We start from the raw sequence: 9,035 nt of genomic DNA, 5'->3' as shown, positions 1-9,035 counted from the left end.
CTCCACAGATTAATTACAGTTCGATGAATATGTCAATGATGTCAAATGGGCGCTGCTGGTAAAGGAGAACTGTCAAAATTGACGTTTTGTATGATAGAAGCGTTAGTTCCTTTTCTCGCCACGTTCATAAAAAGCCTTGTCGCACTGTATGGCATTGGTCTACTCTTTTTTTACAAGCGTCTGAGATTGGTTTGGGAGTTGGGACCTTTGACATAAGAATAGAATAAAGCGTCTCCCAGACAGACGCGGCCTGCGGTGGCGGTGGTGGTCAGTTGGATGACTTGAGAGTTTTAGGAACGACACAGACACACGCGGCCACGCAGCCAAGCCATCCAACTGACCGCCACCGCCACCGCCACTGCCACCGCAGCCCGCAGGCCGCGTGTCTGGGAGACGCTTAAAAGGTCTTTGTCAATGATATTCTACTTATACAGATATGTTACATCCATACTATTTTCCGGCTTAAATCTCTTCCGAACAATTTTCAAATTCAAAATTGCAAACATTGACAAATTTGACAGATAAGTGAAACAAAAGATATGAAAAACTATTTACATAAAAGAGACAGTTCTATTTTTAAACGTCGAATCGTATCGCTGTCTCTTTCTTCGCCTGAGCTATGACGAAAATTCGATTTTTTCCAGATTGTTCGAAAAAATAATTGAAAATGTGTATTTATTGCAATCAAGACACGTGGTAAAAGATTCCATGTGTTTAATTTACTTTCGAGTCATAATTAGTACATTTTCGAAACACGCACGACGTCATTTTCAATTTTTTTAGGTAAGACAAGACGCGGCACATTCGTGACTGCGCTCGACGCAGACTAAACAACAGATGGCCCAATTGGGCCGTATTTGAATCCTCACAACGCACGCGGTAGTAACATATCTGCTTTGAGCAATGATATTCTACTTATACAGATATGTTACGTCCATACTATTTTCCGGCTTAAATCTCTTCCGAACAATTTTCAAATTCAAAATTACAAACATTGACAAATTTGACAGATAAGTGACACAAAAGATACGAAAAACCATTTACATAAAAGAGACAGTTCTATTTTTAAACGTCGAATCGTATCGCTGTCTCTTTCTTCGCCTGAGCTATGACGAAAATTCGATTTTTTCAGATTGTTCGAAAAAATAATTGAAAATGTAAATAATCGAGGTATTTATTGCAATCAAGACATGTGGTAAGAGATTCCATGTGTTTTGTTTACTTTTGAGTCATAATTGGTACATTTTCGATACACGCACGACGTCATTTTCAATTTATTTAGGTAAGACAAGACGCAGCACGTTCGTGGCTGCGCTCGATGCGGCCGTTCCCAATATTTGATCTATCTCTGGTTTTGCCCTACTAGAGATAGGAATAGCTCACAATTGACATTAATGTCTCTAATGTCTAATGTGAGCTATTCCTATCTCTAGTAGGGCAAAACCAGAGATAGATCAAATATTGGGAACGGCCGTAAACAACAGACGGCCCAATGGAGAATGTTACCTAATTTTGATTATTAGCAGTCCACATTCTCTGTCAAAAAAAAGAATATTAGTGAAAGAATTACTTGGATACGTTAATGAGTTTCCGATTTATAAGCAAAACAAGTTGTAACTATACGACGCGGGCGCCCAGTAACGGTGTGACCAAAGAGAATATAATCACTACGTTTGGTGTGACGTCATAGCACAATTCCGCCGCGCGGGCCCCATACAATAAACGTGATTTTTTGCTCTATCTCAATAACGGCAACAGGTAGGCACTTGAAATTTTCACCAAGGCCTTAATTATATGTGTACTTTAATAATTAATAATAATATTATAAAAAAATTAAGGGTGGCTCCCATACAAAAATCACAATTTTTGGCCTATTTTGCTCTATAACGGTATGTGTATTCATGAGCGAGTCCGATTAGTAAAAAAATACAAGTATGTGGTGGTACGGAAGAGTTCCGTACCACCACAGTGATTTTTGTATGGGAGGCCCCCTTAAATTTTTATTTTATTTTAATCTATACTAATATTATAAATGCGAAAGTATCTCTGTCTGTCTGTCTGTCTGTCTCGCTTTCACGCCAAAACTACTGAACCGATTGTAATGAAATTTTGTACACAGATAGTCTAAAGCCTGAGAAAGGACATAGGCTACTTTTTAACTGGAAAAAGGGGTTGTAAGGGGGTGAAAATGCGTAAATTTGGTCAAATTAAGTTAGTTCCAAAAACTCAAAACAGATGGCGCCAAGAGTCCCCTAGATCGCGCTATTGCTTGCTCATGCGTATTTCTATAAGATGTGGTACCGTGTTGAATTAAGTTTTTCGATTCTTTCGATTGTTATACACGTTACTAACTAATAACTCACCTACCAACTTAGGTATCAAATTCAAAAACAACAGTGCCAAAACTACTGAACCCATTGTAATGAAATTTTGTACACAGATAGTCTAAAGCCTGAGAAAGGACAAAGGCTACTTTTTAACTGGAAAAAGGGGTTGTAAGGGGGTGAAAATGCGTAAATTTGGTCAAATTAAGTTAGTTCCAAAAACTCAAAATAGATGGCGCCAAGAGTCCCCTAGATCGCGCTATCGCTTGCTCATGAGTATTTCTATAAGAGGTGGTACCCTGTTGAGATACGTTTTTCGATTCTTTCGATTGTTATAAGTACACGTTATTAACTAATAAGTAATAACTCACCTACCAACTTAAATATCAAATTCAAAAACAACAGCGCCAAAACTACTGAACCGATTGTAATGAAATTTTGTACACAGATAGTCTAAAGCCTGAGAAAGGACATAGGCTACTTCTTACTGGAAAAAGAGGTTGTAAGGGGGTGTTTATGCGTAAATTTGTTCAAATTAAGTTAGTTCCAAAAACTGGAACAGATGGCGCCAAGAGTCACCTAGATCGCGCTATCGCTTGCTCATATGTATTTCTATAAGAGGTGGTACCATGTTAAGTTAATATTTTGATTCTTTCGATTGTTATACATGTTATCAAATAACTCACGTACCAACATAGATATAATAAATACTAAATAGTATATGGGTATTGGGCAAAGCTAAAGTTGTGTAATGCATTATGCAGTAAGTTGTATAACGCTAAATAAGCTTGGTATAAAAAAGTTTTATTAAAAAAAAAACATATTATGTGCACACTACACGGCTGTTTTGGGTATTTTGATTTAAGGGGTACCAGGGTTACGAAAAAGCTTTTGACACCAATTTTATTGACACCGCGCGCTATAAACTGAAGTCCACGCGGACGAAGTTGCGGGCAACAGCTAGTATTATAATAAATACAAAAGTACACATAATATAATTAAGGCCTTGGTGAAAATTCCAAGTGCCTACCTATTGCCGTTATTGATAAAAAGCAAAAAAAGCTAAAAAATTGCGTTTTATTTATTGATTGAAGAATCTATATCTATACTAATATTATAAATGCGAAAGTATCTCTGTCTGTCTGTCTGTCTCGCTTTCACGCCAAAACTACCGAACCGATTGTAATGAAATTTTGTATACAGATAGTCTAAAGCCTGAGAAAGGACATAGGCTACTTTTTTACTGGAAAAAAGCGTTGTAAGGGGGTGAAAATGCGTAAATTTGTTCAAATTACGTTAGTTCCAAAAATTCAAAATAGATGGCGCCGTGCGTCCCCTACATCGCGCTAACGCTTGCCCGAAAGTCTTTCTATAAGAGGTGGTATTATCTTACATTCAGTTTCCGATTTTTTTCGATTGTTATTTCTTTAGTACGTTATTTAATAAATCAGTACTTTATCTATGCAGTGAGCCAGTGACATAACCTTAAACCTATCAATGATAAATAGTTTATGGGTAAAGTTGTGTAATTGCGGGGCTAAATAAGCATAAAAATTTGGCGTAAAATATAAAGTTTAATTAAAAAATTGAAATATTATTATGTGCACACTGCACAGCTGTTTCGATTTAAGGGGTACCAGGGTTTTTTTTAGAAATATTTTGACACCAATTTTGTTGACATCGCGCGCTATAAACTGAAGTCCACGCGGACGAAGTCGCGGGCAACAGCTAGTCTATATATATGTCGCAGCCGATGGTTTAGATAGCCGTTCAATCAAACAGCTAGCCCTTTGACTGAACAACGCCATTCAACCACACGTCTAGCGTTTTGAGTGAATAATATATTCAATCTAAAAGATTGAATATATTATTCACTCAAAACGTTCAACACTACAGCTGATTCAAAAGCCACCGTCTAATTGAAGTAGGTCAGCTCGCAACGCTGCGGCGCTAGGTGCGTTTTATTTACAATATGGCGTCAACTAGCAGGTGTTTGTTGGTGTTTGTGGTTGTTTTTCGGAAAGAAAGTAGTTAATAAAAGTTACGAGTGTTATTAAAGAGACAAAAATTATGGAGGCACATACGAGTGAATCAAAATTTCAACAAAATTCGAGGATAAATTACGGGATAATGAAATACATCACCAAGGTATTTATTGCAATTCCATAAATAATAAATCAGCTATAATTATATAATTATATGTGCTAAATATGTTCAAAATTAGTTAGAATACAGTTTTCTCAGCCCCCGAAAGGGGGGTTCGGGGGGTACAGCCCCCCGCCAAAACAAAAACAAACACAATCCAGAAAGTTCAAAAATTTGTTAAGTTAGGTTAGAACTTAGACCACAACACAGAGGGAGCCGAGCGAGCGCAGCGAGCGTGCTGCGGCAGCAGCCGGCGATCGTTATCAAATAAACGGGGGGCTCGGGGGGCAGCCTCCCGCCAAAACAAAAACAAACACAATCCAGAAATTCCAAAAGTAGGTTAGGTTAGAACTAGTTAATTTGCCATTAAACCAGTTGGCTAAACGTCGTCTAGCTGTAGTGTTGAACGTTGTAGTCCACAAGTCGACTAAACGACGTAAAGCCGTGTGATTGAATGGCGTTGTTCAGTCAAAGTGCTAGCTGTTTGATTGAACGGCTATTTAAACCAGTCGGCTGCGACATATATAAAACTCAAAGGTGACTGACTGACATGCTGAATCTATCAACGCACAGCCCAAACCACTGGACGGATCGGGCTGAAATTTGGCATGCAGGTTGATGTTATGACGTAGGCATCCACTAAGAAAGGATTTTGATAAATTCCAACCCCAAGGGGTTCAAATAGGGGATGAAATTTGTATATAATAATACTTCTTAACGCGAGCGAAGTCGCGGGCAAAAGCTCGCGTTACCTAATTTTGATTATTAGCATTCCATATTCTCTGTCAAAAATAAAAAATACTAGTGAAAGAATTACTTCGATATACGTCAATTAGTTTCCGATTTATAAGCAAAACAAGTATAACAGTTGTAACCGTACGGCGCGGTCGCGGTCGCCTGGTTACCGTGTGACTTCACACTACTATATTATAACACTATACGTGTACTTTAATATTTAATAACTACTATATGATGACACTATTATATGTGTACTTTAATATTTGATAATAATATTTGAATAAAATAAAAATTTAAGGGGGGCTTCCATACAAAAATCACTGTAGGGGTACGGAACTCTTCGTGCGCCAGTCCGACTCGCACTTGACCGATTATTTATTTGTATTTTTTTAATAATCGGACTCGCTCATGAATACACATACCATTATTTTTTTTATGAAATAAAGGGGCAAACGAGCAAACGGGTCACCCGATGGAAAAATTCCGTCGCCCATGGACACTCGCAGCATCAGAAGAGCTGCAGGTGCGTTGCCGGCCTTTTAAAAGGGAACAGGGTAATAGGGGAGGGTAAGAATGGGATGGGAAGGGAATAGGGATTGGGCCTCCGGTAAACTTACTCACTCGGCGAAACACAGCGCAAGCGCTGTTTCACGCCGGTTTTCTGTGAGAACGTGGTAATTCTCCGGTCGAGCCGGCCCATTCGTGCCGAAGCATGGCTCTCCCACGACTAAAATAGAGAATATAGTTTATAGAGCAAAATTGGCCAAAAATTGTGATTTTTGTATGGGAGCCCCCCTTATTTTTTTATTTTATTATAATATTATTATTAATTATTAAAGTACACATATAATTAAGACCTTGGTGAAAATTTCAAGTGCCTAACTGTTGCCGTTGTTGAGATAGAGCAAAAAATCACGTTTATTGTATGGGGCCCGCGCGTCGCGGGACTGTAATTAGCGGGAATCGATATTTTTAGAAACTTTGAATCCCTATAAAATCAAAACTACTAGGTATTTTTGACTGCAACAAAAACTAGTGTATTTGTATACACACAGGCTTTACTGTGACAAAATTTCAAGCAATTTGGGATACCTAGTAACATTCTCCATTGGGCCGTAGGTATTTGAATCTTCAAAACGCGCGCGGTAGGTAGTAAGTAGTAACCATAAACTTATAATGCATAGACCAAAAAAGAGTGCGAGAGAGAAGAAAATCCTTTATGGAATTATAACAAGATGAAAAGAGAGAGGCAGTCTAATTAAAATTGTAACAACTTTTATTTGACAGATCGTCAAAAGTCGTCAATCGTTTTTATGCCCTTTCGGTATTTGCAATTTATTATATAAATCGTATGTTATTTTCAACAAATACTATTATATATAACTAGCTGTTGCCCGCGACTTCGTCCGCGTTAGCATAGTAGACCACGTCCCAAGTATTATTGTACAAAAATATTCAATATACAGAATTGACCTTCCTTATAATATTTAGATGTTGCGCGCGGCTTCACCCGCGTAATTTAGGAATTTCACGCAACCATTTGCAAAACATTTTTCCGCAAAAAATAGCCTATATCCCTTCACGTGGTCTATTCTTCATGTTTGCCAAATAACATAAAAATTGCTCCAGTAGTTCTTAATATAATAAGCAATTTCATATAATTTTTCCCGTTTTTTCCACATTTTCCTCTATTTCTTCACTCCTATTAGTCTTAGCGTAAAAAAATATAGCCTATAACCTTTTTCAATAAATGGGCTATCTAACACTGAAAGAATTTTTCAAATCGGACCAGTAGTTCCTGAGATTAGCACGTTCAAATAAGCCCTTTTAAATAATTTCTCCCCGTTTTTTCCACATTTTCCTCTATTTCTTCGCTCCTATTAGTCTTAGCGTAATAAAATAAAACCTATAGCCTTTTTCGATAAATAAGCTATCTATCACTGAAATAATTTTTCAAATTGGATCAGAAGTTCCTGAGATTAGCGCGTTCAAACAAACAAACTGTTCCGCTTTATAATATTAGTATAGATTTTTTCCACATTTTCCTCTATTTCTTCGCTCCTATTAGTCTTAGCGTGATAAAATATAGCTTATAGCCTTCCTCGATAAATGGGCTAACTAACACTGAAATAATTTTTCGAATCGGACCAGTAGTTCCTGAGATGAGCGCGTTCAAACAAACAAACAAACAAACTCTTCCGCTTTATAATATTAGTATAGACAATAATAACTTGTGTAAAAAGTATTAGGGAGTGCCTCCGCTGTCGGCGCCGGTTGCCAAAATGGCTGCCGGCGCCGTTTTCCGAACTCCGAAGTTTGCCGAAGTCACGCGATGTTTGCCGAATAGGCTGCCGGCGCCTATTCGGCAAACATCGCTTGGCAAACAGGATAATGATCAAAAACATCAGACTTGAGCTAAATGACTGTGAAAAGTACAAATAATAAGGTCATAATAATTGTAAGGATGCATAATTATTTGAATCCTTCGATCGGGGATTCTCAGAAATGCTATTGTATTCTATTGATGTCGCGATCACCGGTGCGCTTATGGGACTTGAATCTTGGATGGGTTAATGGTGGTGATGATGAAGATGCTGATAAATGTGATCTGCATAGTAGCATTTAAAGACAATATCTTTGCTTCTTTAAACAACGCTGAAACTCTCTAACATGTATAAGGAATCTGAAGTTCTGTTCAGTACCTTCGGAAGTATACCACGGAGTTTATAACTGTAGCTGTGGTGCAAAATCTTACTTTTTGGTAGCTGAAAAAAGATAGCTAAGGTAGAGCTAAGCTAAGAAAATGCATCACAAAAAACTAAAATATCCACAGCCGAACAAATAGGTACCAAACCTTCACCTTTACAAGTCGAATATATAAATTGAGATTATAATTATAATTTCTTTTTCAAATTTGTGTATCGGTACTGGAACCTAGCGCTTTACGCATTATCACCGGCTCCCATTTTGAGTCCAAGCGCCAGCAGTCGTTGTTTTATATCTCGGCTGCCGGCAGTATGCTTACCGTAGTTCCCATTACTGATATTTTTGGGAGCCGGCGCGGCGCCGGCAGCGGAGGCACTCCCAAAAGTATTATGATATTTAATGATATATGTATTTAATTTAAGAATAAAATATAATATACTATGTGTGTTGTTTACTTTCAACGTTTACTTTCAATGCAGCAATGTAAGGGCTGATTTACCAGATAGATTTTACCTGAGTAATAAATAAGTATAGAGTCTGGCTAGCGAAAGATGAGACTGGAAAAAGGCGGCAAATTAAAAAAATCGACGTTTAACAACCATGTCTATAGCCGGAATTATAGCTTTGATCTACGAACTACGAATAATAAGGTTTCTTAGTTTTTATTATTCGTAAATCGTAGTTCGTAGATCAAAGCTATAATTCCGGCTATAGACATGGTTGTTAAACGTTGATTTTTTGAATTTGCCGCCTTTTTCCAGTCTCATCTTTCGCTAGCCAGACTCTATGTGTATATTATTTACCCCTATAAGAACCTCATGTCATAAGTCATAACATATCCGACGAATGACGATTGAAAAATCATTCCAAACGAAAATGTGTATCTACTTTTCAATCGTCACCTTTTTGCCAATTAAAATTTATGATACCTTATTTGAAATACAAAATCTGTCAAAGTTGCATATTATTTATTTCTTATAGAAACTCAGGTAAAATAACTCGAACGGACTAAACTATCGATAGCAAAATACTATACTATCGATAGTAAAATATACATCACTAGCACACGCACACATTGTCAGATCAAAAATGGTCACGCATTTTCGGGTTGTCAGGTGGTCT

Source organism: Aricia agestis, chromosome 4 (genome assembly GCF_905147365.1).
Source record: "Aricia agestis chromosome 4, ilAriAges1.1, whole genome shotgun sequence".
Classification (NCBI taxonomy): Eukaryota; Metazoa; Arthropoda; class Insecta; order Lepidoptera; family Lycaenidae; genus Aricia; species Aricia agestis.
Note: the sequence above shows the minus strand (reverse complement) of the source record.